This window comes from Gossypium hirsutum, chromosome A05, assembly GCF_007990345.1.
Source record: "Gossypium hirsutum isolate 1008001.06 chromosome A05, Gossypium_hirsutum_v2.1, whole genome shotgun sequence".
NCBI classification, from domain to species: domain Eukaryota; kingdom Viridiplantae; phylum Streptophyta; class Magnoliopsida; order Malvales; family Malvaceae; genus Gossypium; species Gossypium hirsutum.
Window position 1 is genome coordinate 104,458,088 of NC_053428.1, and position 15,126 is coordinate 104,473,213.

Sequence of the window (15,126 nt, forward strand, 5' to 3'; positions counted from 1 at the left end):
CTTATGTCTATTAATATTATAATATTTTTTTTATAATTTTGATTTTTATCTAACTTAATAAATTATTTTAAAAAATAATAATACTTGAAAAAATATATATAAAGTTACTTTAATTAATATTATTAAAATACCTCTTTACTTACAAAATATATTTTAAGTTTAACAAATTACTGTAAAATAATTTTAATATCATGGACATTAAAATTTATTTATTTTAAATATATTTCAATTTTAAAAATTTATTCAATATATATATGTATATTTATGTCAATTTTTGCTTTATAAAAGTTGAAAAAAATAATCAAATAACAATTAAAAGATAAAAATAAAAGGAGAAAAAAGAAACCTGGACTTTATCATATAAATGTAACAAACTTATAATTTGATTATTTTATAATATCTTAAAAATATAAATAAAGAATTAATTGTATAAGAAAATAAATCTAAAACCAAAAACTTAAAAGAATAATTATATAGAAATGTGTTATGAAATAAATAATAAAGAGAGTAAAGAATAAGAAAAGATAACAGTAAAAAGAGAAGCAAAAGAGAACGAATTTTTATTGATCAATAAGAATGTTTACAATATTTCTCTAAAATCTATATTTATAAATATAAGAAATATAAATGAAATAAAATACTACTGCTAAGAACTATTAGAGTTCTAAAGTACATCAAACTTATCTTGATGAAAATCCATTTAATATTTAGTGAAGGAAAAAGAGTACTCATATATCTATAATATGCATAACATTGGTTAAGAGAAAAGAGTACAGTGCGTATATGTTCTCCCTCATAACAACATCACATGATATATAATGTTCTATGCATTCCAATATTGAATACTGACTTTTCAAATGATCACTTGAACGTATTTGCTAAACATTTAATCATCAAGTCATAAGTGGAGAAAAATTTTGGGGAAATATATTTTGATCTCTTTAAGAGTTTCAACGATAATCATAACAAAATTTTGATTGTGATCATTTTAAAAATACATATGTTCAAATCAAATCAATCCATATATTAAACAATTTTCAAGGAATTTCTTTATGCTTCCAGTATTCTAAATTCTTCAAGGATTTTAATATAAATTTCCACTATATAGTAATTCATATAAGAGGTTGTAACAACAACTGTTAGACGCGTGTAAAACCTTTTATGGACTACCAGACTAATAAAATATATTAACGTTATTGCATCCACCATATAAGAATATCTTTTCATAATCAATGTCAGGACTTAGCAAAAAATTTCATATTTCATTAAAACTACTTTATTTGTACCCTCATTGGCTTTATACCTTTAGATATTTGGATGATTGGTCCAGAAAATTCCCGAATTTAATTCTAATCGAATTGTATCTTTCCATTTTGACCAATCTATTTCATTTTTATCTTTCTTAAAAAATTTATTTAAAATCCACATTATTTCAATAGTACTATTGCATGCAAAACTATTGTTGACAATTTCTATTTCCCACGGTCCATATTTTCTCATATTTATATAACTTACTAAGATCTCTTTATTTTCACTATTTTCATCTACAATTTCAGGTATCTAAATTTCTTTTGAAGTTTTAATAATTAGTTATGTCTTGAGACTCTTTAGGAGCAACTGCATCTATTATTTGACCATCTTGATTTATTATTTTCTTATACAGGAATTTTTATCTTTGGAACCAATAAATCTACCATGCTTCAGGCATGCATTACCTTCAATTTATTTCAACAAGTTGTCCTATGGGACTTCAATTCAAATAAAAACATTAGTTGATATATAATACTTAGTTATTCTAATCAGGTCGATAAATACATCTAGCAATTAAATTTGTAATAAAGCGAGTTATCCTTTTTGTACTGTTGGTTCAAATTACTTTCTATGAGGATATGGATAATAATAATTTATTTCAAGTAATTTATTCTATCAATTATTATTTCTCTCCCCCTTAACGTTAGGAAAATTATCAAATCCATATACAAATCATGTCTTATTAAATCTTCAATTCATTCAAAACATCTAATAATAAGGAGATTCATAATTAATACAGATTTCCAACATTCTTTGAACACCCATTTTGTGCACTTTGGCAGAGCAATTCAAATGTATCCCGCATATTCAAAAATTCTAAAATGGGTTGTATTTGGCTCTTGACCAAAAGTCAATTGTAATGGGGAATACTTATCACAATTTATTGACATGATCCGTGTCGAAACCATTTTTTTTAATTTGGAAAAACAAGGATCGACTTTAAAAACGAATTATGGAGTCGCCACCAATCCTTTTTGTTTAGGTGTGATCGGGTCACCTCGTGATCGATCATTTTAATAAAGCATTTTGGTTTATTAAAACAACATTTTTGGTCTACGAAAAACTAGAAAACGTATTCGGGAGTTGGTTACACGCGAAGAAGGATTAGCACCCTCGCAATGCCCAAGATTGGTACCGTATTAATCAATTAACGTCCTAATGCTGAGAATTTGAAAAAGATTTTAGAATAAAATTCCTTTAAAAACGTTTAGATAACTAGACTTGGATGTTGAGATTCTCTCGTTCAGAAGGGATAAAATGTCATATCCAGCACGGTAGGATACAACATTTTGAACCCTCGATACAAGATCATCTCATGATTTCCAAAACTCATGCATTTGAATTTTTTTTAAAAGGATATTTGGCTATTTGGTTAAACGGCAAATCGAAACCCAGCATGATTAGGCACGATTTATCGAATTTCCAAATACGATATATTACCTTCATTTTAAAAAAATCATTTTTATGGGTTTGGGTAAAAAACAATTGATGTTGGGCGAAAAGTTGAAATTTAATAATCATGATACAAATAACGAGCATGCAAGCTTAGTATTGAGCATGGAAAAAAATTGGGGCAATAATATTACACGAATAAATAATGAGAAACACAAAGGAATGAGTTAGGGTACATGCAATGACAACACATCATACTATACAAATACTAATATTAATAATTGAAGGCTAATGAATTAAAAGCCAATTTCAAAAGAAATTCCAAGCAAATTACACAAATGAAATATAACAAGTTTTAAAATAAAATAAAATGAATAATATGAAAGAAAGAAAATTTGAAAACATCACTAAAAGAAAATTTGAAAACATGACTATACAAACAATATAAAAATTTTAAAACAAGTAATAGATATAAAAGTTTAAAATAGGTAAAAAGATAAAAATAAATAATATATTAAATAGTAATATACAAATGAATTTAAAAATAAATATTGTAAAGTACAAAATAATTCATAATAATAATAATAATTGTTGTAGGCCAATTTTAACCAATTTACATCAAAACCCAATTTAACCTTACCTAACCCACCAAAATTAAACCCAAAACCCAAAATCTTAACTACCCAAAGCCCAATTTACATCAAAACCCCCAATGGCCCAAACCCTAAGCCCAAATCAAAATAAAAAACCCTAGCCCACAACCTAAACTTTTCTCAACTAAATCCTAGCCTTTGCCACCACCAACTCCACTAGCCACACTTGTTCCACCACCAACTCCCAACTCCACTAGCAACACTTGCTCCACCACCTACTCCATTAGCCACACTTGCTCCACCACCACTTGTACCTACAAATGAAGACATAAACAATAAAAAAATATTTTGTAAATGGCTATATAAGCCTTCTCATATTTTGCATTTAAAGGGGGAGGAAGAAGTTTTGGGGGAGAAAGTTATTGTAAAGGATTTTTGAGAGGTTTTTTGAGAGTAATCAAGGAGAAGAGTTTTTGGAGAGGCTAGTTTTTTTTTTTGGAGATTAATCAAATATCAAAGCAAAAGAGGTTTCTTGGTCTATTCTCGTTTTAAGTTCTTAGTTTGCTTATTGTTTTCCTTTCAGTTTTATTTTGTTTCTTTTACACGAAAGTAAAAATAAAAGGAGGAAGCTTTCCCATTTTTACCGAAAAAGTTTTTTTTGAGGTCCGGCTGCCATGTACGGTGGCATCGACGGTGGCCGGCGGCGGTCCGGTGACCGGACGGTGGCCGGAAATCACCCACTCTCTCCCTCTCTTTTTTTGTTATTATTATAATTTTTAATATTATATTATATATATTCTTTTAATATATTAGGTATATTCTAAATTCTATATTACGTATATATATTATACTATTTTATGTATATATCTTTAATACTATATTATTTATATATATATTTTTTCTACATGTTATCTTATGTATATATTTTAATTATATTATGTATGTATTTTTTACACTATATTATGTACATATTTTTTTTTCATACATATGTATATATTATATATATCTTAACATTACTAGTTATATTTTCACTATTTTATGTATATACTTCAAACACTATATATAGTATATTTCTAACAATATTACTATTTATAAATATATATATATATTTTACGTACATACTCTTAATATCTTTATTATGTATATATTCGTTGTTTTTATTTCACATTGGATACTATTATTACGTTTAATATATCGCATGCATTGTTATTGTTTTAATATTGTTGTCATATTTATTATTTGTTTCAATGTATTTTCAACTCGTTTATTTTTGTCTCCCGCCTATTTTATATCATTCTGTTGTTCATTACTTTAAAGATTTTTATTCATGTTTTTACTAATTTCAATAAATAAGGCAATGTTTCGCATTTTGGAACATCGAAGAATTGTGCCCTAACTTACGGGGTTTCGGTTCTTTTGTTGGTTCTAAATAGCTAAATATCCTTTTGAGTTTTGAAATGCACGGATTTCCAATTTAAATTAAAAGACGACCTTGTGCTCGGGAATTCATGGTATTGTGTCCTAACTTACGGGATGTGATACTCCGATATCTCGAGATAAGGAAATCTTTAAACAAATCGATTTAAGCTAATTCAAGAATTTTAAAATCAGTATTAATAGAAAAGATCGTATTTCAAGTCCCTTGTCGATTTTTAATTTTCGACATTAAGATACTAACTAATCAATTCGGTACCAATTTTTTGGGCGTGTCGAGGGTGCTAATCCTTCCTCGCACGTAACCGACTCCCGAACTCATTCTCTCAAGTTTCGTAGACCAAAGGCCCTGTTTTAGTAAACTAAATTTGATTTATTAAAACAAAGGTGATCCGATCACACCTGATAAAAGATTGGTGGCGACTCCCGTTTTAATTTTCACTTTCAAACAAAGTCGATCCCCATTTTCAAAAGAATGGTTTTGACAGCTTGGTGACTCCACTGGGGAATTCGAGAGTCGAGCCTTAAATTGATTATTTTTTTGTCTTTTGTCAAAAATCAAAAATCGATTTTAAATTTACTGCATTGCATGTTGTCTGTTATTTTCGCGACTCTCTTCATACTATGCTTGCTTTAAGTGGTTTAATTCTTTGAGGTATCTTTGCATATCGCATCGCATTATTAGTCGATTTCACCCTCTTAAGTGGAAGTGAAAAACTACTCCTTCGTGAGGTCTTCACCTCCGTATAGGATAGTGGATCGCTTTCGGGAAACATTCGTACCTGCGTCTTCGTGGGGTTTTCACGTCCGTATAGCCATAGGGAAATGTATTCCCCTAAATCGAACTCGGTCTGTATGAACCTATAATGGGTGAGGATCGAAGAATCTGCTGGTTCAGGTACCTTTACTTTAGAACCAAACTACATGTAATGAGCCCTAGGAGCCTACCCTAGGTAGAACCACACCAAACCCTAGTAGCTACCTGATTAGGTGCTTATTTACTCACTATTTGCTTTGAATTCTATTCTTTGTATATAATACTAACTTGTTGTATTTTGATCATTTTCGCATGACATTTCATCATAAAAGGGTGTTGATTTACGTTCGGTTACTAATTAGAAGAGTTTAGCATGGAAAAAAGGATTTCTTGATAGAATGGAGGATAATGCGGCCGTCCGAGTGTGGTCTGAGAGAACGCAACAGGAGAAAGGAGATAGCTTGACCGAGGGATATGAATCGGAGTTGTGGGATTTCACTCGCATCAGTGTGACTCAGAACGACCTGCAAGAGTTAAGGGATATATGAAATAGTTGGAATGGTGAAGTCAAACAACTCTTTTACTGTAACTACGATGACCTACCCTATTTGCTCGATGTAAAGGTGGACAAGTACTTGTTCCAGGCCCTCGCACAATTTTGGAACCCCGCTTACAGTTGCTTCACTTTCGGAGGAGTTGATTTAGTACCTACGGTTGAGGAATACATGGCGTTACTTAATTGCCCGAAGATTCAGGCCGATAGGGCCTATTCAAGACCTGTTAATGTCCCTCCCTTTTTGAAGAAATTGATGAATATCACGGGGATGAGCGAGCAATGGGTTGCGACCCGCATCAAGCAAAAAGAGGATAGTAAATGTATTCCTTGGAGGAATTTGAGGGATTTTATTCTTGCGCACCCAGATTCGAAGAAAAGGGTTGATGTTTTTGCCTAAGTCTCTACGATTTGATCGTCTTTCCTAAAGCACTTGGACACATAGATGAAGCCGTCTCAGATTTATTCGATCGACTTGATAAAGGTACCACACCCATCCCGGCAATCCTAGCAGAAACTTTTCGATCCTTGAATACATGCCGGAGAGCAGGCGAGGGAAGATTTATTGGTTGCGCACAGCTTCTTTTGGCTTGGTTCCACAGTTATTTTTGAAAGGTAGAGAAGGTCTCCTATCGGGTATTCTCTAAGGATTATTCCCCATTAAGAGAATTAGTGGTCACATCGAGGCGGGATGACATCTCCGAAGAGAGGTGAATAACTATTCTCCAAAATTTACGGACCGAAGACGTTGAATGGAGGGCTCCGTGGTTGATTCCTGGCGAGATCTTATATAGGTGCGGTGATTTTGACTGGGTCCCTCTGGCTGGAATATGGGGAGCCATTGGATATGCTCCACTGATGGTGTTAAGGCAGTATCGATCAAGGTAGTTTATACTGGTGACACAAGGGTTGGCACAATGTGAGTTCCCCTATAAAGACAACAATTATAAAAAGAGGGTTCGCGAGATATCAGATGCATGGAACCAAACTTAAAAAATGAAAGGATTCACTGTAGGCCCGATGACGACCCCCGAGTATGAATGGTGGTGGGGTAGGAGAGTCAACGACAACATCCCTAGGCAGAATCAAGGGAACACACAGCCGATAGAGGAGCATTTACGGGTCATCCCATCCGAGTTAGAGATCATTAAGCAAGATTTTGATAAAAGAAACTCGGAGTTGGGGAAGAAGATAGAGTAGCTAGAAGAAGATAAAATGAAGTTGGCGTTAGACGTCGATATCCACAAGCTAGAGGCCGAGAAGTTAAGGAAAGGAAAGAACAAGGCCGAGGAAGATTTAGATAGTTTGAAAACTGATTACAAGAAGCTTCGTTTAGAAATAAAAACTGCCGGATTAGGTAAAACGTCGGAGCAATGGCGTCAAGAGATTAAAGAGGAAAAGACTAGAGCCGACCATTGGGAGAAAAGATTTCAAGATGCCTGAGTACGAGAGGACACTCTGAAGAAGAGTTTGTTAGAAACCCAAAACGAAAAGGAGAAGTTACGAGCTCGGGTGGCTGAATTGGAAAGATTACTTCAGCAACATCGTAGCCATAATTCGATAATTAAGCTAAAGGCTAGTCTGAGCATGATCTACAAGTTGAAAGGGAAAATAGAAGAACTCGAGACCGCACAGCGAGATAGCAAAATTCGAGTGGAACTTCTTGAAACAAACAACGACCATTACAGAGAACAGCTTCACCACTCTCAAAACCAGATTAGAGATAGAGACTATGTCATGAGTGAAGCTATAGCTCAGGTTCGGGAGATAGCTGATCACTTGCAAACCTTGGCAGTTCAGGCTGATATATTGAGCTTAAAGTACGAGTCAGAATCAGACCGAGGCTGAAGCTTAGCTTGGCTTCTTAGGAAAGTTAAGACTTTCGGCATTAGGGCGAAGTCGTATATGTAATCATCCATTCTATGTAAAGAAATTTTCATCTAGTGAAGTTCTTCTAATGAAATTGAATTGGAATCAACGCCTCTTTTTGCATCCATTCACCCATTCATTGCATATACATATCCCATAATCATTTGCCAATGTTAGAATCATATAATTCGCAGTTGCAACACTTCAAATCTAGAACCACGCCATTCGTATAAAACGCGTCGACAAGCTAGAGCAATGGAGGCTGAGTTCAATGAAAGAATCGAAAGGATGGAAATAGTCCAGAAGGAATTACAAGAACAACTGGCTAAATCACAGCAAGAAATGAGGGATTTGATAGTAAGATCTCGAGAGGAATCACTTGAAAAAAATGATCAAATGGCTAGAATGATGGAGATGATATCAGTTTTGGTCAAAGGAAAAGGACCCATGCAGAACCCCGACAGTATGGAACCTCAATCAAGAATTAATCATGACCAGGATCCACTCTATCCCCCAAGATTCACTACACCACATGCTTACGTAGCACAAAGAGGGTATACTCAAGGGGAATCCACAGGCTTGGAACAACGACCTATGCCATTTACTCATCTAGAGTAAGAAACATTTATGTCAAATCCCGGAGCAACCCCTGCCAATCCTATAGTTCCAGATTTATATGATTCAGTCAAAATAGCCAAGTTGAAAATAGATGATCACGAGGCTCAAGAGAAGTATAGGAATTTGGAAGAAAGACTCAAGGCAATAGAATGCACTAAAGTCTTCTCGGTACTAGGTGCTAAAGAACTCAGTTTGGTACCTGACCTAATCCTGCCTCCGAAGTTCAAGGTGCCTGATTTCAAAAAGTACGATGGGACAAGATGTCCAAAAGCACATCTTGTCATGTTTTGCCAAAAAATGACCGGTTACGTGAACGAAGATAAGCTACTTGTACATTGTTTTCAAGACAGTCTAGTAGGATCGGCTCTTCGGTGGTACAACCAGCTCAGTAAGGAAAGGATTCGATCTTGGAAAGACTTGGCGTCGGCATTCTGTAAGCAGTACAAGCATGTATCAGATATGGTGCCTGATCGGATGACTTTACAAATGATGGAAAAAAAGCCGTCAGAAACTTTAAGACAGTACATGCAGAGATGGAGGGACGTCTCAGCCCAAGTGGAACCCCCACTAACGAAAACAGAGATAACCGTCCTTTTTATCAACACCTTAAAGACGCCGTTTTATGACAAACTAGTGGGAAGCACCACGAAGGACTTCGCAGATATTGCAATATCCGGTGAGCTTATAGAGAACGCCGTCAAGAGCGGTAGAATGGAAGGTCAAGAAAGTTCAATAAGGGTAGCACCCATGAAGAAGAAAGAACCAGAAGCCCATATGGTGGGAATGGGAAGTCGTTATGCCCCTAATCCATATCCAAACCAACCCCGACCTCGAAGTTATCCACCTCCAAATTTCTATTATCCCCCTCAAACCCCTTACTACCAAGCACCACCTCCTTCCTACCCCGTATACGCCACGAACAACCAAAGACCCGTCACTATATTCCCACAAAACACGGTACCCGTTCAAAGCCAGCCCAGAAACGAACCAAGACCAGCAAGGCCTAATCTCGAAAGACCGCAATTTACTCCTATCCCTGTGTCGTATGGGGAATTGTACCCAAAACTTCTGGAGAAATTGCTGATTTCTCCCCATTACATGGCACCCCTTAAACCTCCATACCCAAAGTGGTACGATCCAAATGCTAGTTGTGCATACCATGCGGGAAACTAGGGGCATTCCACGGAGAATTGCCTAGCCTTTAAGAGGAGAGTTTAATAACTCATTGACGCGGGTATCCTACGGTTCGATAGTGCCAGTAACGCAACTGGGAACCCGTTCCCTAACCATGCTGAAGGGAATGTGAGCACAGTGGGGAAAGAGGACGAATGGAAAGTCAAAAGATGTGTTTCGGAAATAAGGACACCTCTGCAGAAAATCTGGGAGGTACTAGTTAAGAAAGGATTGCTTTGTCACCCCGATAGAATTCTCGGAGAAGAAGGTCAAAGTTTTTGCAATTTCCATGGAATTGTAAGACACGACATTCAGTCGTGTGAGGAATTTAAAAGGTTGCTTCAAGACCGGATGGATAATAAGGAGATTAAGGTCCTTAAAAAGATGGAAGAGACCAACGAAAGAGAAGTATGCACCTCTGACAACCAGTCATCAGGTCTCCCTTATAGCGCGGATCGACCATTAATAATTTATTACGACGCTACGAAAGAGCCGATGAAACCAAAAATGATAATCGAAGTACCGTCTCCTTTCCCGTACAAGGACGACAAAGTCGTACCATGGAAATATGACATCAATATCGTCACACCGGAAGATGAAAAGCTCAAAGCCATAACTGGAGATGTTGGAGAGGTAGGTCATTTTACCCGAAGTGGAAGATGTTATTCGAAAGAGGTCGAACCAGTGAAGAAGAACAGTGACTGGAAGTAAAAAGGGAAAGCAGTGATACATGAGGCCGAAGTCGAGCAAGAAATTCCACCCGTGCAAGAAACTAAAAAGCCTGTGGATGAGGAGGAAGCACAGGAGTTCTTGAAATTTATCAAACACAGTGAATAAAATGTGGTGGAACAATTGAATAAGCAACCAGCACGAATTTTGGTTTTATCTCTGCTGCTAAATTCGGAGCCACATCGGAACGCTTTGCTGAAGGTCTTGAATCAAGCTTACGTGGCAAACAATATATCCATGGAGAAGCTGGACAGATAGGTAAACAACTTGAATGTGAATAATTTCATTTCTTTTAGTGATGACGAAATACCACCCAATGGTAGAGGCTCCGTGAAAGCACTACATGTTACGACGCGTTGCAAGGGCTACATAATACCGAATATACTTATCGATAATGGCTCGGCACTTAATGTCATGCCTTTGGCCACGCTTTCCAGAATTCTGATAGATCTGTCCTATTTAAGGCCCTGTCATTCCACGGTAAGGGCATTCGATGGGACAAGGCGTGAAGTTATGGGAAAGATTGATATCCCTTTAGAAGTGGGCCCTTACATTTACAATGTCGAGTTCCAAGTCATGGACATCACACCCTGGTATAACTGCCTTCTGGGAAGGCCCTGGATCCATTTTGCTGGAGCAGTTCCATCCTCTCTCCATCAAAAAGTAAAGTTCATCATGGATGGTTGTTTGGTCACTATCGAGGGAGAAGAAGACATTATCGCATCTATCTCTGCTGATGCGCCATATCTTGAAGTAAGCAAAGACCCAGTGGAATGTTCCTTCCGATCCCTTGAATTTGTCAATGCCACTTTTGTCGCTGAGGGAAATAGAATTTCGGTGCCAAAACTGTCGAGAAATACCAGAATGGGTGTCAAGTTGACTATAGGAAGGGGAGCTCGAGCGAGAAGAGGTTTAGGGAGATATCTGCAAGGAATAGTCAGGGCTCTAAAGCCAGTACACCACAAGGCTCGATACGGTTTAGGGTTCCAACCGGACATGCGTCAAAGAAGAAAGCAGTGGAAGAAATATCAGGAAAGAAGGATCGCGAGAACATTAGGCCGAGAACCAGAATGGGAGCCCATGGAATTCCCTCATTTGTCAAGAACATTTACGTCTGCGAGAATGATATACCCAGGGCAATATAGTGCATAAAGCACAATGTTAATGATCGAAGAGGGTTTTCAGAATATCAGTATAAATGTCATTGACAAAGGAGCTGACGCGAATAAAGACGTCTCAAAGATACGCCCTTGTCCCCCGGGTTTCATGTTGAACAATTGGACTGCCGAGGATCTTCTTGTAGTTTATAAGTCTTCAGAGTAATGCTCAAACGTTAACATTCTGTTATGTCCTTAGATATAATAGAATTCTTTTGTAAGAGCTTGCATTCGCTCTTTATCATTTAAATGAATATTAATGAAGATGCATTTTGTCACGATTTTTCGCATTATCACTAATTCCATAATCATTTCATAGCCTATCTTTACATTTGCCTCATGCCATACCATAACATTCAGTTTGTTGGTTTCAATACTTGGATGCCCCTCTATAGTTTCCTTTTCCATTCAACTTTCAGGTGCTCAGATATCAATTGCATGAACAAACCAGTTACGAGTCCTGAAATCGATTTTGAGAAGGCTGTTTGTGTAGGAGAATTCGAAGCCGAAGAAAATGCTGATGACTATGTCTCGTCTCCTGACTTACTAAGAATGGTGGAACAAGAGGATAAACAGATTTTGCCTCATCAAGAATTTGTTGAAACAATAAACTTGGGAGCTAAAGAAAAGAAGCAAGAAGTGAAGATTAGGACCTCTATTTCAGAGGCCACCAGGCATAATTTGATTGCTTTGCTCCGTGAGTACAAAGATGTATTCGCATGGTCATATCAGGATATGCCAGGATTGGATGAAGATGTAGTGGTCCATAAGCTTCCATTGAAGCCAGAATGTAAACCCATTCAACAAAAGCTAAGACGGATGAGACCTGAGATGTTGTTGAAAATAAAAGAGGAAGTCAAGAAGCAATTTGATGCTGGCTTCCTACAAACCTCCAAATATCTAGAGTGGGTGGCCAACATAGTTCCGGTACCAAAGAAAGACGGCAAAGTACGAATGTGCGTGGATTATCGTGACCTGAATCGAGCAAGTCCCAAAGATAATTTTCCCTTACCACGCATTGATACGTTGGTGGATAACACAGCAAAACATTCATTGTTTTCTTTCATGGATGGATTCTCGGGGTATAATCAGATCAAGATGGCCCTTGAGGATATGGAGAAAACTACCTTCGTAACAATGTAGGGAACATTCTGCTACAAGGTGATGCCATTTGGGTTAAAGAATGCTGGGGCAACATATCAAAGGGCTATGGTGACGTTATTCCATGACATGATGCATAAAGAAATAGAGGTCTATGTCGACGATATAATTGCTAAATCCCGAGGGGAAGAAAAGCATGTAGTGAACCTGAAGAAGTTGTTCGACAGACTGAGAAAGTTCCAGCTAAATCTCAATCCAGCCAAATGTACGTTTGGGGCTACCTTAGGAAAATTGCTTGGCTTCATTGTCAGCAAGAGAGGCATTGAAGTTGATCCAGACAAAATAAAAGCGATTCAAGAGTTCCCACCTCTGCGCACGCAAAAGGAAGTCAGAGGATTTTTAGGGAGATTAAACTACATCGCCCGAATTATCGCTCAACTTACCAACCAATGCGACCCAATCTTTCGACTCCTTTGAAAACATAATCCCGGAGAATGAACGAGGAGTGCCAAGTGGCTTTTAACAAGATAAAACAGTATTTGTCTAGTCCTCCAGTGCTAGTACCACCAATGCCGGGAAGACCATTGATATTGTATTTGACTGTATTCGAGAATTCAATGGGTTGCGTACTGGGGCAACATGACGAGTCCGGAAAGAAAGAAAAGGCGATCTACTACCTCAGTAAAAAGTTCACTGAATATGAGGCAAAGTATTCATCCATAGAAAAATACTGTTACGCTCTGGTTTGGGTAGCTCGGAGACTCAGGCAATATATACTGTATCATACGACATGGCTAATTTCAAAGTTGGACCCACTAAAGTACATGATGGAATCACCTACACTCTCAAGAAGAATGGCACGATGGCAGATCTTACTATCAGAATATGATATCGTCTATGTGAGCCAAAAGTCGATAAAAGGGAGCGCAATAGCTGACTTCTTAGCAACTCAAACAACTGAGGAATACGAGCCATTGAGATTTGATTTCCCAGATGAAGACTTGATGTGCATTACAGAAAAAGAATGTGAGTCATCAAAAGAAAAGTTATGGAAGATGAGCTTTGATGGTGTATCGAATGCATTAGGGCATGGGATTGGAGAAGTCTTAGTATCACCAGAAGGAAACCATTACCCACTCACTGCCAGGCTGAACTTTTTCTGTACCAATAACATAGCAGAATATGAGGCTTGTATCATGGGACTTCGTGCAGCAATTGGACGAAACATCAAAACTTTAGAGGTATACGGAGACTCAGCCTTGGTGATATACCAAATCCGTGGAGATTGAGAAGTGAGAGATTCGAAACTGGTCAAATACAGTGATCTAGTGGCAGAGCTAATTAAAGAATTCGAAGAAATAAATTTTAATTACCTCCCACGAGAAGAAAACCAATTGGCTGATGCCCTGGCCACTTTGGCTTCAATGTTCAAAGCAAACAGAGAAACATAAATAATGCCTCTTCAAATGAGCATATATGAAGTCCCTGCACATTGTTTCAGTATTGAAAAAGAGCCAGATGGACGGCCATGGTTCCATGATATCTTAGAATATGTCAAGAACCAAAAGTATCCCGAACAAGCAAATGAGAATGACAAACGAACAATCAGAAGAATGGCAGCGGGATTTGTTCTTGATGGGAACATCCTGTACAAAAGAGGAAAAGATCAAGTGCTCTTGAGATGCGTAGATGCTGTTGAAGCCAGAAAAATACTTGAAGATGTCCACGAGGGAATTTGTGGGACACATGTCAATGGTTTCACTATGGCCAGGAAGATTATGAGACTCGGTTACTACTGGCTGACGATGGAAAGCGACTGCATTAGTTTTGCAAGAAAATGCCACAAATGTCAAATTTATGGTGATAAGATTCATGTAGCCCCTTCGCCCCTTCATGTCATGACTTCTCCGTGGCCCTTTTCTATGTGGGGCATGGATGTTATAGGGCCAATTTCCCCAAAAGCTTCTAATGGACACCGGTTCATTTTTGTGGTTATTGATTACTTCACAAAATGGATAGAAGCTGCTTCGTTTGCCAATGTGACCAAGACTGCAGTTTGCAGATTTTTGAAAAAGGAAATCATTTGTCGATATGGTTTGCCTGAGAGAATCATTTCAGATAACGCCTTGAATCTGAACAACTAAATGATGAAGGAAGTGTATGAGCAGTTTGAAATAAAGCATCATAACTCGTCACCCTATCGCCCGAAAATGAACGGAGCTGTTGAAGCAGCCAATAAGAATATTAAGAAGATTATTGGGAAAATGACTGAGACATATAAAGATTGGCACGAGAAGCTACCATTTGCTTTGTATGCATATCGCACATCTGTACGGACATCTACGGGGGCAACTCCTTTCTCTCTAGTCTATAGAATAGAAGCTGTGCTACCTACCGAAGTTGAGATCCCCTCTTTACGAGTCTTAATAGATTCGAAAC